The sequence below is a fragment of the Syngnathoides biaculeatus genome, chromosome 10 (assembly GCF_019802595.1).
Source record: "Syngnathoides biaculeatus isolate LvHL_M chromosome 10, ASM1980259v1, whole genome shotgun sequence".
NCBI classification, from domain to species: domain Eukaryota; kingdom Metazoa; phylum Chordata; class Actinopteri; order Syngnathiformes; family Syngnathidae; genus Syngnathoides; species Syngnathoides biaculeatus.
In genome coordinates, this window is record NC_084649.1 from 3,714,720 (window position 1) to 3,733,172 (window position 18,453).

The 18,453-nt window shown below is 40.8% G+C and overlaps 1 protein-coding gene and 1 non-coding gene across 8 annotated transcripts in view; both read left to right on the forward strand.

Moving 5' to 3' along the window:
* The first annotated feature begins 284 nt into the window (after nt 1-284).
* frmd4ba (FERM domain containing 4Ba) overlaps nt 285-18,453 on the forward strand; it is a 57,033-nt gene continuing 38,864 nt past the window's right edge. For 2 of the 7 annotated variants that reach the window (XM_061833873.1, XM_061833875.1), the window contains exon 1: nt 287-534. The gene's annotated coding sequence lies outside the window, so the exon portion shown is untranslated. Of the gene's footprint in view, nt 535-16,559; nt 16,691-18,453 lie in introns of all 7 variants that reach the window. The other 5 variants (XM_061833877.1, XM_061833874.1, XM_061833879.1 and 2 more) reach the window with 5 other exon arrangements.
* Nucleotides 9,738-9,810, forward strand: trnap-ggg (transfer RNA proline (anticodon GGG)). Its single transcript has one exon. It is a non-coding gene; the product is annotated as a tRNA-Pro (tRNA).

Here is an 18,453-nt window from a genome sequence, read left to right on the forward strand (position 1 = left end):
ACAGTCCGGCATGATTATATGACAGTTAATACAATTATTTAATACACTTCTTTGCAGACAGGCAGACGGACACAGAACGCTGTGAATTGATTGATTGATTGATTGATTGATTGATTGATTGATTGATTGATTGATCAAAGTTATCATTGTTTTTTCTCCATTTAATAATTTAACATCTCAAACAAATACTTGAATATTGTGATCATGTCTCGCAGCTGTTTAAATTGGTGTTGTCCCCGCAGCAGTGAGCGCTCCTCTTATTGCTCGACAAACTCCAGGAGGAAGAAGAGGAGGCGGGCTGTGCGAAAGGAGAGGATGATGGGACCGGCCGGCTGTTTGAAGTGAGCGCCCCTTGTTACGCCAAGCCGGCGTCTGCCCGGGTTTTTGGCAGTCCAATCTGCACAGAAAAACAACAACAACAAAAACGTTAGCCCATTCGTGCGCTAGTTCGGTTCGGGATCGGTCGGCCGTCCTCTCGTGAGCGCCACCAACAATAACAAGTGGGAGTGATCCGAGCACAACAAAGCACACAAGGTGAGAAACGTTTACTCCTGATCATCATGTTATAGAGCATTCCCCGAAATTTGCTGCATTATTTTAGTCGTTACAAGGTGCCTTGAGCTGGCACACATTTGTTGACTTTTATTGCCACTGTTTTAATTGGATGGTCGTACCAGGTGCCAATTGCAAACAAAATATGCTTTATCTGTGTCACTAGATTGTGTGAGGTGTTTTACTGTCAGCTGGGAGCTGTTGACGTGTCAACGTCACTGAGAGCAGCCTGACCACACTTGACAGGATGTGATAAATAACCAAAGCACTGAGAAAAGAGGAAAGTTAGATTATAAGTTTGATTTTCTTTGAACCGACATCCATGCTTTTCAGGCTCCTGGTGTCAGCTGCTTTGCTTTGTGTGCATATCCTGTTTCCCTGGACTAAACAAACAATGGGCAGGCGGGACTTTGATATCCTGTTACATAGTCATGTCGCGATAATGATAAAGGCAGTGTGGTGCAAAGATGTTTCTGAACTTGTGTAACATCTCTACTCTTAATAAAAAACTGTGTCCCTGCCACTTTCTTTTGTGGCAACAAGGAGGCTTATCAAGAGGACAACCAGTGGATAGGAGGTGTGAGGAACAAAGACTCAGTCCGCTTTGTGTTGCCTGACTGTATTCAGTTTGTTCCTCATGAGAGCAACATGTGATTTCTCTGTGATACTTGCACACAGACTGCAAATGCACTGCAGCTTTGTGTCAACTTGGGTCTGGGATGTTCTGCTGATTTTAATGCGGTCAGCGCTTCCAATTCAATAAAGCTATTAACCCCCAGAATATTCCAGTCCTGCTGCGAGGCCCACCATTGATACAGCATCTACTGATCAGGGCAACCTTATCCATGCTGTGCAGCCTGCGTTGGGCAAGCACAAGCTATTCTTCAATAAGTGTATTGTACATAGACTGAGGCTCTATTTGCACATGACAAGTGCACCTGTCGCTAGACAAGATGCAGTAAAAATGAGAAAAGTAGCTAAACTACATCAAAGCTACTTCAGTTGGGTGGATCCTCAGAAATAAAACAAAGTTTTAATTTTTATAACAGTAATATTAGGGTATAAATGAGCACTTAAAGCTAACATGTGTACTTCTTTATATCAGTTGGACTAGTGCAGTGACACCATTGTGTTATCATAACTAAACAGCTTGTACTAAACACTGTTATATTTGCAGATGTGGTTAATATTCTTTATTAAATGTAGTTATCAAATGGCAAACTAATTTGGTTGTAGATCTGTATAAATAATTATTCAGGGTAATATAACCCAACATTTTATTTGCCTCATCCTACCTCTTCCTATCTAAATTTTGTCCTTTGTTAATTGTTGGCACATAAAAGTATTTTAAGTGGGAAACTAAGGGTACAATATGTACTGTGAAAACTATATAGACAATGTGACTGTGTGTCCAATAGTGTTCATCACATTAGGCGCAACATGTCAGCATTTTCCTTTTCTTTCCCACACATTTTGATTATTATCAACCCAAATGCACTTTTAAATGAGGGACTTTGTCAGGTGGGCTACACAATATTGTCGTCACACAGGTCCATGCAAATCCATGCATCAGCAAGAAGGCTCTTGTCTGACTGGTTCTGACAGAAGATGTGTTTTACTTTTGGATTAAATTTAGTTCTGTTTTCACAGTTTACAATAAACTTTATTTTGTTTTACGAAGCTCTATTCACGACAGTGATACCTTGAGGTAATATATACTAAGCAGTAAAGAGGCTAATTCGGGGGAGGAAGGGGGGGAATCTTCACTTTTATTGAGAGGGACTTGAGTTTCGCAGTGTGTAGACACTACAGCTCTTTGTTTTATGTCTGTTTTGTCCTCTCAGACAGGACATCCTGAGTTAAAACAAAGAGTCAGCAAAACACATGCATGATGACACAATACCCACATTTACTCGTTGTATAAATAATACCCTACTCTGAGACAATTGAGACACTTTTGTAATGGTAGTTTTCTTAACTATAATATACTTGGCTCTCATTTATAACATGAATAACTAACTGCATGTGTTTTACATTTTCATTAGCTCCTGCTAAATGTATTTATTTATTGAAAAAGGAAGGTGGTTTGGAGAGCAAGAAAAAAAATAAGAATATCAGAATGACCTTTTCCCATTTATACTTATTTAAAGCACTTAAAGACTCCATTGTTCCAGAATCTGTTGTAATGTTTAACTGTGATAAATGCTGGAGATGATTGGTAGGAGCGTAGATTTTGGTTTTTGCAACCTGTGGTGCTATTACTGGTTTCATTTTCTAAGTTTTCTTCTACCTACCTTTGTGCCCCTTTTGAGCAGCTTTTTGTGTACAAACAGCAACTTGATTTTGATCTTAGATGCTTGGTGTTGTGCTTTTGTAACATGACGTAGCAATGAGTGAATAATGTTGCATTAGCATTTTTAAGTAGCCACTAGCTCGCCACTGTTGTGATACCTGCCAAATGCTTGTCGTTTGTCCTAAAAAGATGGTAGTTTATATTATGTAAGTGGTTGAATTAATTTTACATTTATGAGAGTACTGTTTGATGTAGTGCATCTTGGGCACAACCTCAATTATCCCTGGCCTTTAATGCTAATGTCACGACCCATCGGAACGGGAGTAGGACCCAAATGCAGGAATCGGAAGATGCAAGGTAGTTCGTGGAGAAACGTTTATTATTCAGTGGTCGCGGATCGGCCAGGCAGTCAGGTGCAGCAGCGGTAGTTGGGACGTCGGGCGAAGAGAGCAGGTGAGTGGGCAGGCAGGAGTCGGTACACGGGAGATCAATCAAGGAAGGCAGAAGTGTCAAGGGAGTCAGGCTTGCAGGGTCGGTCGGAGAACAGGCGGAGGTCGGTACACACGGGTTGACGATCAGGGATACGGAAGTACTCAAACGGGGCATGAAGCTCAACGAACTGGCGAGGACCAGTAGTCATCGGGGTCATATAAATACACAGACTATTCAGCCCGCATGAGGTGCAAGTGTGCACCTCCCAATCAGCGCAACTGCAGACACCCACACAGCCCGGGCTGGAGTGGCAGGATCATGACAGCTAAGAGTGTTAAAGAGTGTTTCGTTGTTTCAATCCATCCATCCATTTTCCCTTCTGCTTTAACGATTTGGCTTCCAAGTGAATGGAGAACAACTTTGACAAGTGCATTTTGTATTTTGGGTGTGATGGATATGCAAAATTTAAACACGGGGAGAACATGCAAATGGAGGCATGCTAATTGAAAAGATGGAAAAATAAAGGGATAATACATTCTTTGCTTAGCCCAGATCAAGTGATGACATCATTTCGGTATCTGACCACAAGAGTCAGCCTGTACTAAAGATGGAACGCATCTTACAGCAAACTTTATTCTTCAATTGTTTAATTGTTTTTAAAGGCCAACTCAAGCAAATTCAATTTCAAACTCTGTTATTGACTGTGAAGTAAGCCATTGACAATTTTGACTCCCTTCATTAAAAAGACATGAACTATACATTGCCTCTGTGTTTACTGTGACAACGTAATCGGAACAAAAACTAACCCTGTCTCATTTCTTAAGCATGTTTAATCTCCAAACACCACATGTATACAATATCACTTGAAAAAAGAACACGTTTTACCTGAAAAGCTTGTACTGTATTATGGAGTACATCTAGTGAAGTGAACTCTGCACAGAAAAATAAGTACAGTAATTATATTTAACTATTCAAGCCTTAGCCTCACAGTTCTGAGGTCCAGGGTTCAATACCGGCCCCCGCCTGCGTGAAGTTTGCATGTTCTCCCCGTGGCTGCGTGGGTTTTCTCCGGGCACTCCGCTTTCCTCCCACATCCAAAAAAAACATGCATTAAATTGGAGACTATAAATTGCCCCTAGGTGTGATGGTGAGTGTGACTGTTTGTCTCTATGCGCCCTGCGATTGGCTGTCAGCCAGTTCGGGGTGTACCCTGGCTCCTGCCCGTTTGACAGCTGTGATAGGCTCCAGCACTCCCCGCGACCCTTGTGAGGATATTGGGGCTAAGAAAAGGGATGGATGGATGGATTTAAATATTCACAATTCTTCAGTTTGAAGTGATAATAGATCAAATATGGAGTCAGCCTTGAACCCATCATCTGTCTGAGTGTGTGTGTGTATGGGTGCGTGCGTGCGTGCGTGCGAGCAAACATGCGTATATATATGTACTGTGTGCAGGTTCTGTATGTGCCTCTGTCAGCTTGGGATGCACTTAATTGCAGGAAGGCCAAAGAACTGAAAATACCAGGATAGAAAATAGTAATTGCCTTGGAGCTTTGCAAGCTACCGAACAGGTGCACATATCTCTTACGCCGACTCATGTATTCATCTGTCTCCACATTTACAGTGTCTGCATATCCATCCACTCCTGTATTGTGATTAATTGATTCCCATTTCTCCTGGTTTTCCTCTTACAATGCTCATACAGCCAGGCATGGCTGCAGAGGGGCTAATGTTGAGGGGATGCTTGGTGGGTAATAACCAGAATGAAAGCCCCTCACCCCATCCCACAGGTACAAAGGGAAGGCCATGGGATGAGCTGCTATTATTATCTTACTTATGAATGGGGGGAGGGGAGGGCATCCCCACTGCAGAAGTATTCCACTGCCCTAGGTCGAATAGTGATCAATAAAGCTCAAAGTTTAAAGCTTCTTGTGAGTGTTTCTCACGTTATGTGCCAGAATAGATGGAGGCATTGTGGAAAGACACCCTGGGGACTAGCAGGATGTTCTCAGTCTCGATTTCCCCCGCAGTCTGTCCAGTCCACAGTTATTTCCTGTCTTGTATTTTATTCCCTGATCTTTTTTTTGTTTACCTTTTTTTTCTTTTTAACTTTTGCCTGGGTAAAATCAATATTGTATTTTGTGCATGGGTGTCATTTGGTTGCTCAGTGGGTACACCTTGATTTTCTCCAAGTGCTATGGATTCATCATTAATGGTCATGTGAGCCTCTCCCTTTAGTGGATTAATTCTGGAAACCAAGACCTGCAATGGCTAACACAATCACCCCCACACCACATGTCCATATACTTTATAGCAGGGGTGAACACATGGTGCTCAGGGGCCCCAGGGTGTCATGGTCTGTGTTTTAGTTTAGTGTAGATTGCTTTGTTTTAGGCTCTGGCATATCCACGACCCCTGTGAGGAGAAGCAGCTCAGAAAATGGGATAGTTCCCTGCTTTCTTTCAGTTTTTCTTGGTTAATTGTCGCATGTCAAAGGTTGTACTGTCCTGTTTTGTTGTGAATTATTTGTCCCTCATTGTTCTTTGTTACTTTTTATTTAGTTTGTGGGACTTTTATTAATTTAGCATCACCTCCTTGGTCCTTGATTGCCTTTTTTATAAGAAACTAAAACAATTTCTGTGCTCCTGCTGCCGGCACTTGGGTCATCCCCATTTTATTTCTGCCTTTCAAAACTAGGAAAACTTGACCTTGACACAGGTTGCCCCGAAGAACCACGTGAGTATCCCTAAAGAACTATGGTTCACATAGTATACCCGTGATGGTACATTTGTATTTGTTAATAATACTGCAGAGTCATTTTAAAGTTTAAAAACATAGATTTATAGAGACAATGTTTGATATTGGGATGTGTGAAACTGTTTGCATCGATCTATTCATTTTCTGGACCAGTTATCCTCACTATGGTTGTGGACGTGCAGGTGCCTATCCCAGCCATTCGCAGGGCACATAAAAACAACCAACCATTCGCAGAAACATTCACATCTATGGGGAATTTTGAGTTGTCAATCAACCTACCATCTTAAGTTTTTGGGATGTGGGAGGAAACTGGAGTACCCAGAGAAAAACCCATGCAGGAACTTGAAGAACATGCAAACGTCACACAGGCAGGGCTGGGATTTGAACCCTCAAAACCGTGAGGCAGATGGGCGAACCAGTTATCTACCTGAAACTGTTAGCAGCCTTCTTAGAGCATCTATCATTATTGCGAGAAATCATGACCATAACAAGATAGTCTTCTCATAAAAGACCTAATTAATTCTTAAATCAGGCTAATGTTTTTCTTTTTAATTCCAATATTCTTTATCAAACTGGTAGCCTTTAGTATTAATCTGCCACTAAAGCTGCTCGGTGATCCCTGCTTTATAGTGTTGTGGAAACATAGTTGCTAACTGCTGGTTTTGTTGTTTTAATTATCTTTGAGCTTTCATTTGACCGTGATAAAAAAGTAGCTTGTAGGAAAGATACAGGTGTTGCTGCAGCTTCATTGTGCCTTTTATCAAGCAATTGTTTATTTATTCCCTTAGAAATGGTCATTGTGTCTCCTTAAAGTATATTTAACTTTGTTGTACAGTCTTTTGAGTGGATCTACAGTTCAGTTCACTGCATATATTAGAAGAACTACGTATGTGACATATAAGCATATAACACTAAATACTTGGAGCCTATTGTAATTTTCTTCAGGCTGTTTTTCCACTCCCTGAGAAGGGTTGCGTCAGGAAGGGCATCCGGCGTAATAATTGTGCCAAACATATATGTGCATTCATCTGAGATGACACGCTGTGGCGACCCCGAAAGGGACAAGCCGAAAGAAACTTACTATTCTAAGAATGAAGAATGATTGTACTGTAGATCATAATTTTAGTAAATTGTGGCTTAACCCGAAAGGAATCTAGCTTCAATCACTTTCATCGCTTAAACATGAATGAAATATGTGGGTTGTTTCGTCACACAATAGGGAGGAGGAAACAATGTCATAGGAAAAATTAAATTACAACAAATAAGCTGTCTTTTATGAGAGTTCTCCTCAAAGTTTTCCTTGTGCTGTTTGGTGTTGAAATAAACTACAGTACATCTAAGCTATCCTGCAAATAGACATTTCTACGTATTGTGCATGTTTTGTTTTCTAGCAATGCTTGCAAACATCATATATTGTCTCTAGGTTGGTAACATTGACCGATGTGTGTCCTTTCAACAGCTACCTGAGACAGCTCAGTCTTTTATCACCAACAGTTTTTCGTGGTGGTAAGGAATGCTTGCCTCTGACCAACAGTTTGATGTTCACCGGTAATTTCTCTGACTTTCTTAAGCACTATAACGGTTCAGTTGTCTATCAGCGATGCGACTCACGCTCCCAACTGCTCCCTGCACATTGCTCACCAGTGGTGTGGACCTCCTTAGTTTATTACTGGAATTGCTTGAATGGATGGGTCACATTGTTCCTAATTCATGAAAAAAAAAACAATGTGCTCATGTTTAGGGTTGGAAATGGTAAACCAATTTAACCAAATATCTGTCTGTTAAGGCGAGGGACACGACTCTATTGGTACGAAAATATTATCGAATATTATCAATCTGCCAGGATTCCTTAAATTCGTTGGTTGTCGGCTCGATATTGCAAGGGCAAGGTTTGTAACTTTTATCTCATAAAACAAGTGCAAGAGGTCTCCCTCTGTCCACTGCAAATAAAGTGGTTTAGAACCAAACGTAGTGGTGACATTTCTCATTAGCATCACTATTTTAAATAGCTTTTCAGTAGTAAACCTACTTTTGTGGTAATGGCGATAGCAATGTAGCGTTACCCCAGGAGTTGTAAACATTCAATGCAACATCACAATATATCTTATCTAAAGTCCACTATCAACAGTGGGTCCGTTGGTGAAATGTCTGGTGCAGATTGTAAACATGTAAACAATATGGCAAGGGTAGGTACATCTTATCAGTTTCCTAGGGCTGTAACTCAGCAAACTAATGCTTCTCCTTGAGTCCTCACAGTCTACTTATATGTCCGAGTTGGTACTGTGCAACCCTAAAAAGAAACTACGGTGAGAACTCAAAGCCAGGTCTGTCCTAAAACTGACCCAACAATGGCCTGTTGAACTAAGCTAGTCATCATAACTTAAAAATACAAAAAGTCAGCACACAGCAAGCAGGAAAAAAACAAAACAAGAAAACAGGCAGTCCTAGCTTGAATGGGACAGTGTGCAAGACCACCCACAGCTCTGTAAATATCATTTATGTAGAAAATCTAAATTAACTGCTGTATTGTTGTGGTCAATTTAAAATAATTTATTTCAGTAAAAGAATATAGAATTTGTATTTTGTAAGTCAAGGTTCTTCATAATTAGGACATGTACAAATGTGAACGATTTTTTTCTGCACAGAATCGAGAATTATATCACTCCCATATTGAATCGAAACGTTCCCCCCATGAAGATATCACCTCTGAATCCAATTGCTACCAGTATATCTAAATATGTATCGAATCGGCGTCGTGCCAGAGACTGACAACCTTAATCATCTCGGTATACGGTAGTGCTAATATAATTTGGTCATCAATTGAGTTACCATGATTTCTTGTGTATAATGCACCCCCCCCAAATTGCCATAAACTCATTAAAGTGTGTATTATACATAGGTATAGGCCAGTGCTTTTCAAACTGGGGATGCAGTGTCATGACAGAGTGGAGGCACAGATTGTTTCACCCACCCCTCAGTTTTAAATTGTCACCACTAGCACCAATTTTCCCTCTAATTTTTTATTTGTCTGAGCAAACACACTAAGCCCCTGAGCAGTCCCTTTGACCTCTGTGAGTGAGCAACATCAGACGTGGACTGTGGTCAGCTCAGTGTCATCCATGGAAGTTACATGGCTTATTAAATGTATCAGATTAAAACATTTACATTCCCACCAGAACGCTTTTATTAAGAACAATTTTATTTACTGTATTTTTCAGACTTTAAGTCACAGTTTTTTTTCATAGTTTGGCCGGGGGTACGACTTATTCTCCAGAGCGACTTATATACGAAATTATTAACACATTACATCCATCCATCCATCCATCCATTTTCCGAGTCGCTTATTCGTTATTTGCACACTGACAAATGTGAGAGGGCGCTCTAGGCCCGTTTATCTGTACCTGCTACTTCTGTACTTCTGAAAATTCAACATTTCAACATTAGATGTAACTTATAACAACTGAGAAGGACATTGAGGAGAAAATCATACTCTGCAGATTATTTTAAATAACATTTTTATGATGGTTAACAACATCACCATAATGGTTAACAACATCATTTGCTCAGACAAATAAAAAAATAGAGGGAACATTGGTGCTAGTGGTGACAATTTAAAACTGAGGGGTTGCTGAAACAATCTGTGCCCCCACTTTGTCATGACACTGCATCCCCAGTTTGAAAAGACCTTTTTTGAAGATGTTGAGGCCCTGGAGCTCAGTGGTTAGAGCACTGGTTTGGGAAACCAGGGGTTGTGGGTTCGTATCCCACTGGGGCCTCTACTCCCTGAGAAGGGTTGCGTCAGGAAGGGCATCCGGTATAAAAATTGTGCCAAACATAAACTCGCACCAAAATTATCCAGCTCGGAATGGATAATTTTGGCGCGAGTTTCGGAAATCTGAAAAAAATGCCTATGTCTCGTTTTGAAAGCAAATTCTTCATATATATGCGTTCATCTGAGATCACACGCTGTGGCGACCCCGAAAGGGACAAGCTGAAAGAAACACACATGATGTTATTAACCAACTTATACTTATAATTAATGCGACTTCCGGTGCGTCATACTTGGTTAGATGAAGCCTCATGCAGGCGTTGGCCCTCTGTCCATTTATCATGAACGTAATTCAATTTGATTTGGCATCATGATGGTGTGATGGTGAACGGTCCTTCCCAACAAGGGCATGTCTTTTATTCGATTGATTATCTTGTTTTTATCCGAAGTTGGCAAAATGTTTATTGGCAACATCGAGGACAAATGCTTTGCCATACTAACCATCTGTGAATGTAGACACACAGCAGAACCCCTCCCTCTCCACAAACGCTGTCCATTCTTGTTGAAAACTTCAATACTCCTCATATTTTTTTCTTTGAACGACCTTTGTCAAAAACGTTTCCACAATTAGTTGTTCCGACACAATCTGCGTTCGACCAGAAGTCTGTGGACTATGGAATCCCCACTTGGACAAACTGTCTCTACATAATTTGCGTTGCCTGCCGCCCCAAACTTCGGCAACCCCACTCGGACAAACCTTCTCTGCGTCATTTGTGTTGCCCCCTCGACAGAAATCACATGTGCAGTATGTCGTTATGAGGGCTCCGTGAGCCATCATGCAACAACCATAACAGCCAGGTATGGCTCGCGAGTCATATGTTCACGACTCCTGCTGTGGGACCAGTGGATGACGGATGGAGAGCACAGTTTCCGGGTAAATCCGCCATGCAACTTTCCAGGAAGTCACTGGATGGCTCGACAAAGTATAAGCTTCCATGATAACCAAAACCATCCTCTCAGGATTCAGAAAGGCTGGAATAGGCTAGTTATAACTGCAACTGACGATGAGTCTAATGTAAGCGATGTAGAAGAGGAAGCGGCGCGTTGTCTTCATCTGTAGTTGGCGGACTTTATTAGAAGTGACACTGAGGATGAAGATTTCGTTGGATTTTAGTTAGCGGGTATTTGGAGTGACACGGATGGTTTTGGTAAACTTCTTAGTATGTTAATTATGCTACTGTTACCAGAATAACTCTTAATATGTTATGTTAACATGCCAGGCACACATGTAATGTCAGCCTGTTGTTGTCTCTATTCTATTTTACTTTTAAATTGTTCAGCATTTAAATTTTAAATGACATGTCTGTTTTTGGTGTTGTATTTTATCAAATAAATCTCCCCCAAGAATGCAACTTATACTCTAGTGCGACATATATGTTTTTTTCCCTCTTTTTTATGCATTTTATGGCTGGTGGGACTTGTACTCCGGAGCGACGTATAGTTCAGAAAATACGGAAAGCGCTTTTGCAAACATACAATGAAAATTTAAACAAACTTATGTTCTTTTAACTACACAAAAAATATATTGTCAACTAAACCAAGCCAACTATAAATTTGGAAGGCAACTTACAAATTTCTTTTTTTTTTTTTTTAATTCAAAATGATAATGTGGCGGCACGATGGAGCAGCTGGAAAGCATTGGCCTCACAGTTATGAGGTCCCGGGTTCAATCCTGGACCCGCCTGTGTGGAATTTGCATGTTCTCCCTGTGCCTGCGTGGGTTTTCTCTGGGCACTCCGGTTTCCTCCCACATTCCAAAAACATGCAACATGAATTGGAGACCCTAAATTGCCTCTAGGTGTGATTGTGAGTACGGCTGTTTGTCTCTATGTGCACTGCGATTGGATGGCAACCAGTTCAGGGTGTACCTGCCTCCTGCCCATTGACATCACTCCCGTGATCCTCGTGTGGATTTGACTTCACAGTGAGACAAAAAATTCAATGTATTTTTGCACAGTGTATGCAAAGTTGTGGCTTCAACTGTAAATATAAAGTAAAAGTAAAGTAAAAAGCATTTAAGGTACTCTGACAGGTACAGTTTATTGAAAATATTACTTGAATGACTCTAATGGAGTAACCAATGGAGTTATGGAATACTACCCACCTCTTGACGGGTATGTATGACTGCATATATGTACAGCTGTGCTCAAAGGTTTACATACCCTGTCACAATTTGTAAACAACACCCCTCATTATTTATGGTTATGTTTTCTGTCTTCATAATATGTGACCATTTCATTTGATTCCCATTAAAATAAAATTAAATGTGTTCCGCATGGTCCTTCATGTCTTGTTTAAATCATTTACAAGTCTTACAAATTCTGCCTGGGTAATCATACACGAGCACAACTATCTATTTTCTCATTTACTAAGTAAAAGTAGGGCTGTGAATTTAAAAATAAGAGGAAGTAAATAGAGTATTACATGTTCAAACACCATTATGATTCTTTGAAAAAATAAAATAAAATACTAATCATGTTTTGATCATATTGATAAAAACTAAATCATGCATTGTAAAATGCATTTTACATAGGTAGAAGGGTTTTCTAGAGTTTTGAGGTCAACTTTGGGTGTACGTATTTATACATGGGTGACCTCTGTAGATGAGAAACTGCGGTGTATCAAAACGTTTGCAAAATTGCAAAAATGCTAATAGTTACTATTTATTTAGTTAGATGTTACTCCTAGTTGAATATTATTGTGATTAAAACAGGTTTTTCTGCTATACACACAACTTTATCTTATACATCTTAACAAAATAAGCTGTTTTGTTAAATGTAGCAGCAGAAAAATCTGTGGCTTCACAATTTTATTGTTTAATATTTTGTTGCATTGTGGTTAACAGCACAGCATATGCTGCTCTGATTATCACTGTGTAATTTGTTTAACCCTCCGGATGACTGACTGGTCTGTGTGGCGAAAATGAAATTAGTGGAGGCCCTCTGATAATACTGTGTAAAACAGAGCTTCACAGTTCACATGGTTAAGAGTGATCTGAATTGATGGTCTTCAATTACTTGATAGTAGCATCAGCAACAACAAAAAGACACCTATACATGCACTGCAAAAAATTCTCAAACTACGTAGAAACGAGCGTAATTCTCACGTTCTGCTCTCCCGGGAAAGCTCTTTCGATAGAGGCACTGCGATCGAATTTCGCGTTGCGTCATGGGTAATTGTCACCAGATATACTTCCAGTTTCGTCTGCACATGTTTCTGTTCACCGGTCTTAGGCACGTTTTTACAGTGTAAAATCATATTTTACCTTATTTACCATGGGCTTCAGGTGTGCTGCAGCTCAATGCACATCTGATAGTCGTAAGAGTGTCAAAAGATATCCATGGATGTCAGCTGTGCGTTGGCTCAAGTGGCCTAAACATCCCAAAGACATAGCTCGATGGAAGCGCCTTGTGAGAAGGGGTGGGAAAGATTCCACTGGCTATGTCGACGTGTTCAATGTTGACAGGCATACCCGCTTGTGCTCAAGACACTTTGATCCACAATCTATAAGAGATGACAACATTTTGTATGCCATTTTGTGGGTTGCTATCGAAAAACGGAAGTGTTGATCGTGACACTCGGTGCAAAAATCGACCACAGCGCCTCTAGCGAATTAGCTTTTTTGCAGAGCAGAACGCGAGAATTACCTTTTGTAATTAGTAATGGGGCGGCACGGCGGACCAGCTGTAAAGCGTTGGCCTCACATTTCTGAAGACCAGAACTCAATACCGTCCCGGCCTCTGTGAAGTTTGCATGTTCTCCCCGTGCCTGAGTGGGTTTTCTCCGAGCACTCCAGTTTCCTTCCACATCCCAAAAACATGCATCATGAATTGGAGACTCTAATTTGCCCTGAGTTGTGATTGTGAGTGTTACTGTTTGTCTCCATGTTTCCTGTGATTGGCTGATAACCAGTTCAGGGTGTACACTGCCTCCTGCCCGTTGACAGCTGAGATAGACTCCAGCACTCCTACAACCCTTGTGAGGATACACGGCTCAGAAAAGGGATGGATGGATGAATTAGTAATGGTGGGATCCGTTTTTGCGATGTCACTTTTCGGTTGAGATAAAACACAAAATGGACTTGTTGTCAGGTTCGATGTTATTGTTTTGAACGGTTGCAAAATTTCCCAAAGGTGTGTCCATGTCTTACAAATACTTTAGCTTCTCATTGTTAAAAAGAAAAAATGAGAATTGTGCTTCAGGGTGGAGTAACACTAATAAGCAAAACTGAGAAATTTGCCAGACATGACACTATCAATTATTGAACTATTAAGAGCTTTCTGAATCTTTCTATTATATTTATTTGTGGTCATAAAGACCTTGAAAATTCAAGTTGCGTGCGCAGTGAGCCAACCAACATTGATTCTTTTGCTGTCTTTTTAAATTGCCTAGGGGACTTAGAAGGCTTTTGTTTGCATAATTGACTAATATAATCTTGCAAACAATCCCCTCACAAATTAGTCAGACAATTTGACATGTTTCCACAATTCCTCAGGCCATCTAACCCTAACAATTTTTCCAGTTGGAGTTGCAGAGCTGTAGCAGTTTTTTACACAGCAACTGTCTGGATTTTTATCCGGATCTTGTGTGGTCGGTTCGATTAAGCCTATGCAGCTGTTTGATTCAAATGATCTTGATCACAAATAGGAGGGATACGGTGCCATGACTAGAGGTGGGTGAATAAGGCAAATATTGTACTCTTAAAACAGTATTGTTACTTTAATGTGACTCAAAAATTAAAGAGTTACTCTGTTTTTTACCCAAGTAACAGTAAGAAAATAATCATTAACAAAAGCTACATACATAACAGAGAATGACAAGCAATTTAGTAATTCAGAGCATGGACATCTAATGTACTAAAAATTAATAATACACCGGAGTCTACATACACATATACACACCTCCAACTACTTCAGCTTTTAGTGCTCGGAAACTAACTACACATGCATTGGGCCCAACAAAAATATTATTTGCTTTGTTAATGTAAATGACACAATGAAGAAGTTAATTGGGACCAAACTTATTCATTGTGCGTACATACCAGAGAGAAACATCTGCAATTTACCGCAAGTTGTATTATCAAGTTAGAAGTGGGCTGTAATATTTACGTTTGGGCAGACGCAAAAGTAAAAGCTGTTGTCTTCAGAGTATGTAAATTAAACACCTGTCTGTCCCCCACCCCCATCCCGAATTGAGTAATTTTCAACAAGACTCAAAATAAAATCCAGATTGGGCCAGACTACAGATTTATATGAATCACTGTTTACTCTTAAAACTTTAGAGCTCACCTTTGTTTTTTGTTTTTTTTTTTAGATCAGTACCCAATGTAACGTGCAACACTTGTCCTAAAATAACTGGGTTTTTAATTACATTTTTTGTTTCTGCGTATATTAATAGGTCACTGTGTAGAACCTCTTTAATAGAACTTATCTTCTTCTTCTTCTTTTCCTTTCGGCTTGTCCCGTTAGGGGTCGCCACGGCGTGTCATCTTTTGCCATCTTAGCCTATCTCCTGCATCTTCCTCTCTAACACCAACTGCCCTCATGTCTTCCCTCACCACATCCATAAACCTTCTCTTTGGTCTTCCTCTCGCTCTTTTGCCTGGGAACTCCATCCTCAGCATCCTTCTACCAATATACTCACTCTCTCGCCTCTGAACATGTCCAAACCATCGAAGTCTGCTCTCTCGAATCTTGTCTCCAAAACATCCAGCTTTGGCTGTCCCTCGAATGAGCTCATTTCTAATCCTATCCAACCTGGTCACTCCGAGCGAGAACCTCAGCATCTTCATTTCTGCCACCTCCAGTTCAGCTTCCTGTTGTTTCTTCAGTGCCACCGTCTCTAGTCCGTACATCATGGCCGGCCTCACCACTGTTTTGTAAACTTTGCCCTTCATCCTAGCACTTATATAATGCTAAAATAACTATCCATCCATTCTATCTACTGCTTGTCCTCACTAGGTCCTGGGTTTGCTGGAGTCTATTACAGCTGACAATCTGCATCCCTTTTAGTGGAGTTTTTGAGCTTCCTCTATTTCTTAGTATGATAATTGAAGTTTATTGAGCACCAGAGCCCGTAGCTCAGTGGTTAGACCACTGGTTTGGTAAACCAGGGGTTGTGGGTTCGTATCCCACTGGGGCCTCCACTCCCTCAGAAGGGTTGTGTCAGGAAGGGAATCCGGCATAAAAATTGTGCCAAACATAAATGTGCATTCATCTGAGCTGTGGCGACCCTGAAAGGGACAAGCCAAAAGAAACTTTACTCCAACAAAATGGAATTTCTGCAGGGTGAAGAGAGACAAAGCTATAAACCAGATAAGGAAAGTAAATCAATACATCTCTAAAACAAGGAAACATTAAATATGGATGTTGCAAGCGACTGTAGCGCTGTACCCTGTGATGAAAGGAAAGTATGAGGACAAGAGAAGAAGCATGCACGACAAAGGTCGTGAACCTGGCTGTACAACTGAAGTGTGGTGGGATTGACGAAGTCACTTATAGAAGTCTATAGAACGAGAATACAAGTGGGGGGATACATAAGCAATTAGTGTGTACATGAGTTATTTGTCGCAATGAGTAGTTCCACACCCAGTGAAAGAGTCTCAGGGGTACGTCCCTACATGCAAGTGAATTCACACCATTGTGCATGCACGAAGACTGACACAAATATCTCATATTTGCTGTGCCTGTACCTCAGAGGCTGAGGACCCCATCCAATCAACTGAGGGCAGGACTAGATCCAGGGGTCCACCGAAGAGCAACCCGGTGGACAGCACAGATCCCACGCTGAGGGACCCACAAGACAGGGGGAAGAGGGACCCACGTGAGGCACGTGATCCAACCATCTTGCAAGTGTGTGTTCGCGTGTCAGACAGAGCACATCATGAATTCAGCCTGTCAGCTGTAGTCTCCGTATGTGGTTCAGCTCGTCAGCTGCAGGTCCATGCGGATGACAGCTGTTTCTATGCTCCATTCAGGCTGTGCCTCACTCAACTCAGAGGCTTCCCTCTTTAGAAATAATTTATCTGGTGCTTACTTGACATGCTAATTGCCATCCTGTGTGGAGATGAGCTGAGGGACCTGGAAATGTGATGATCTTGGCAGTACATCTCCCTGGCATGACCTACCTTGTATTCTCAACAGATCAAGAGCAATTAATACTGTACAGGAGTTGAAGACAATGAAAGACAAAGAAGTGGTGAAATTTAGAGTTGCTCTCGTGTCCAGGTCTTGCAAGTAAAATGAAGGCACATGGTAAAGTGAATGAACACCCTCATACACAGTAAATTGAAAACATCCATTCTTGCATTATTCTTCAGCACTTCATACATTTGCCTTTGCAATGGAAAAGGTGGAGCAGTTTTTTCTGGTGTTCCTAAGTGGGTATTGCAGCATAGACCAAGTGCCACCACTGCTCTTTTACAACAGCCTATTGTGACACATCAGACGACAAAGAAAACAGCTTGAAAACAATGGATCTTTTAGTTTTCTGGTTGTTGTATGCAGCACATGAGCTGTAAAGAGGAGTGCTTCCAAGCGTGACATCAAATGGCATTAGGTCATTGCATTTATCATTTTAGTGCCAGGCTAGTGATGGGGGCATTGAGATTTTGCGAGCAGCTATGTACAATAGGTTACTACAGCGCAACACAGCATGTATACAAAGCATGTATTAAAACATTTTTTAAAAATAACAGGTAAAATGTTTTTCTAAACATAGGATGTGTGCATACAAAGACGTTGATTCATAATTTATGGAACAGAGGGCTGTTGTTGGATGTATTTCAAGCTACAAGCAGTAAGAGCTTGATCATCCATCTCTAGCTGTGTATATTTACCAGCAGAGATGCATAACTCTCATACATGCACTGTGGTCAGGTCAGTGTCATCCATTGAAGTTACATGGCTTATTAAAATGTATCAGATTAAAACATTTAGATTCCCATCAGAACACTTTTATTCAGAACAAATTTTATTTACCGTATTTTTCGGACTATAAGTCGCAGTTTTTTTTCATAGTTTGGTCGGGGGTGCGTCTTATTCTCTAGAGCGACTTACATGAAATTATGAACACATTATTACATCCATCCACCCATTTTCCGAGTTGCTTATCGGTTATTCTCACACTGACAACCATAAGAGGGCGCTCTAGGCCCGTTTGTATGTACATACTTCTGAAAATTCAGCATTTCAACATTAGCTGTAACTTATAACAACTGAGAAGGACTGAACAAAAATGCCATTGAAGACAAAGTCATATACTGCAGATTATTTTAAATAACATTGTTATGATGTTGCTAACCAATGATGACAAAAGTACTTACAATTAATGCAACTTCTGGTGCTTCATGCGTCGTTAGATTAAGCATCATGCAGGCGTTGAGACTTCTGTCCGTTTACCGTGATTTGATTTGCCATCATAATGGTGCGATGGAGAACAGTTCTTGCCGACAAAGGCATGTCTTTTATTCGATTGATTATCTTGTTTTTATAGGAAGTTGGCAAAACATTTATTGGCAAAATCGAGGACAAATGCTTTCCCATGCTCCCCATCTGTGAATGTAGACACACAGCAGAACCCTCCCTCTCCC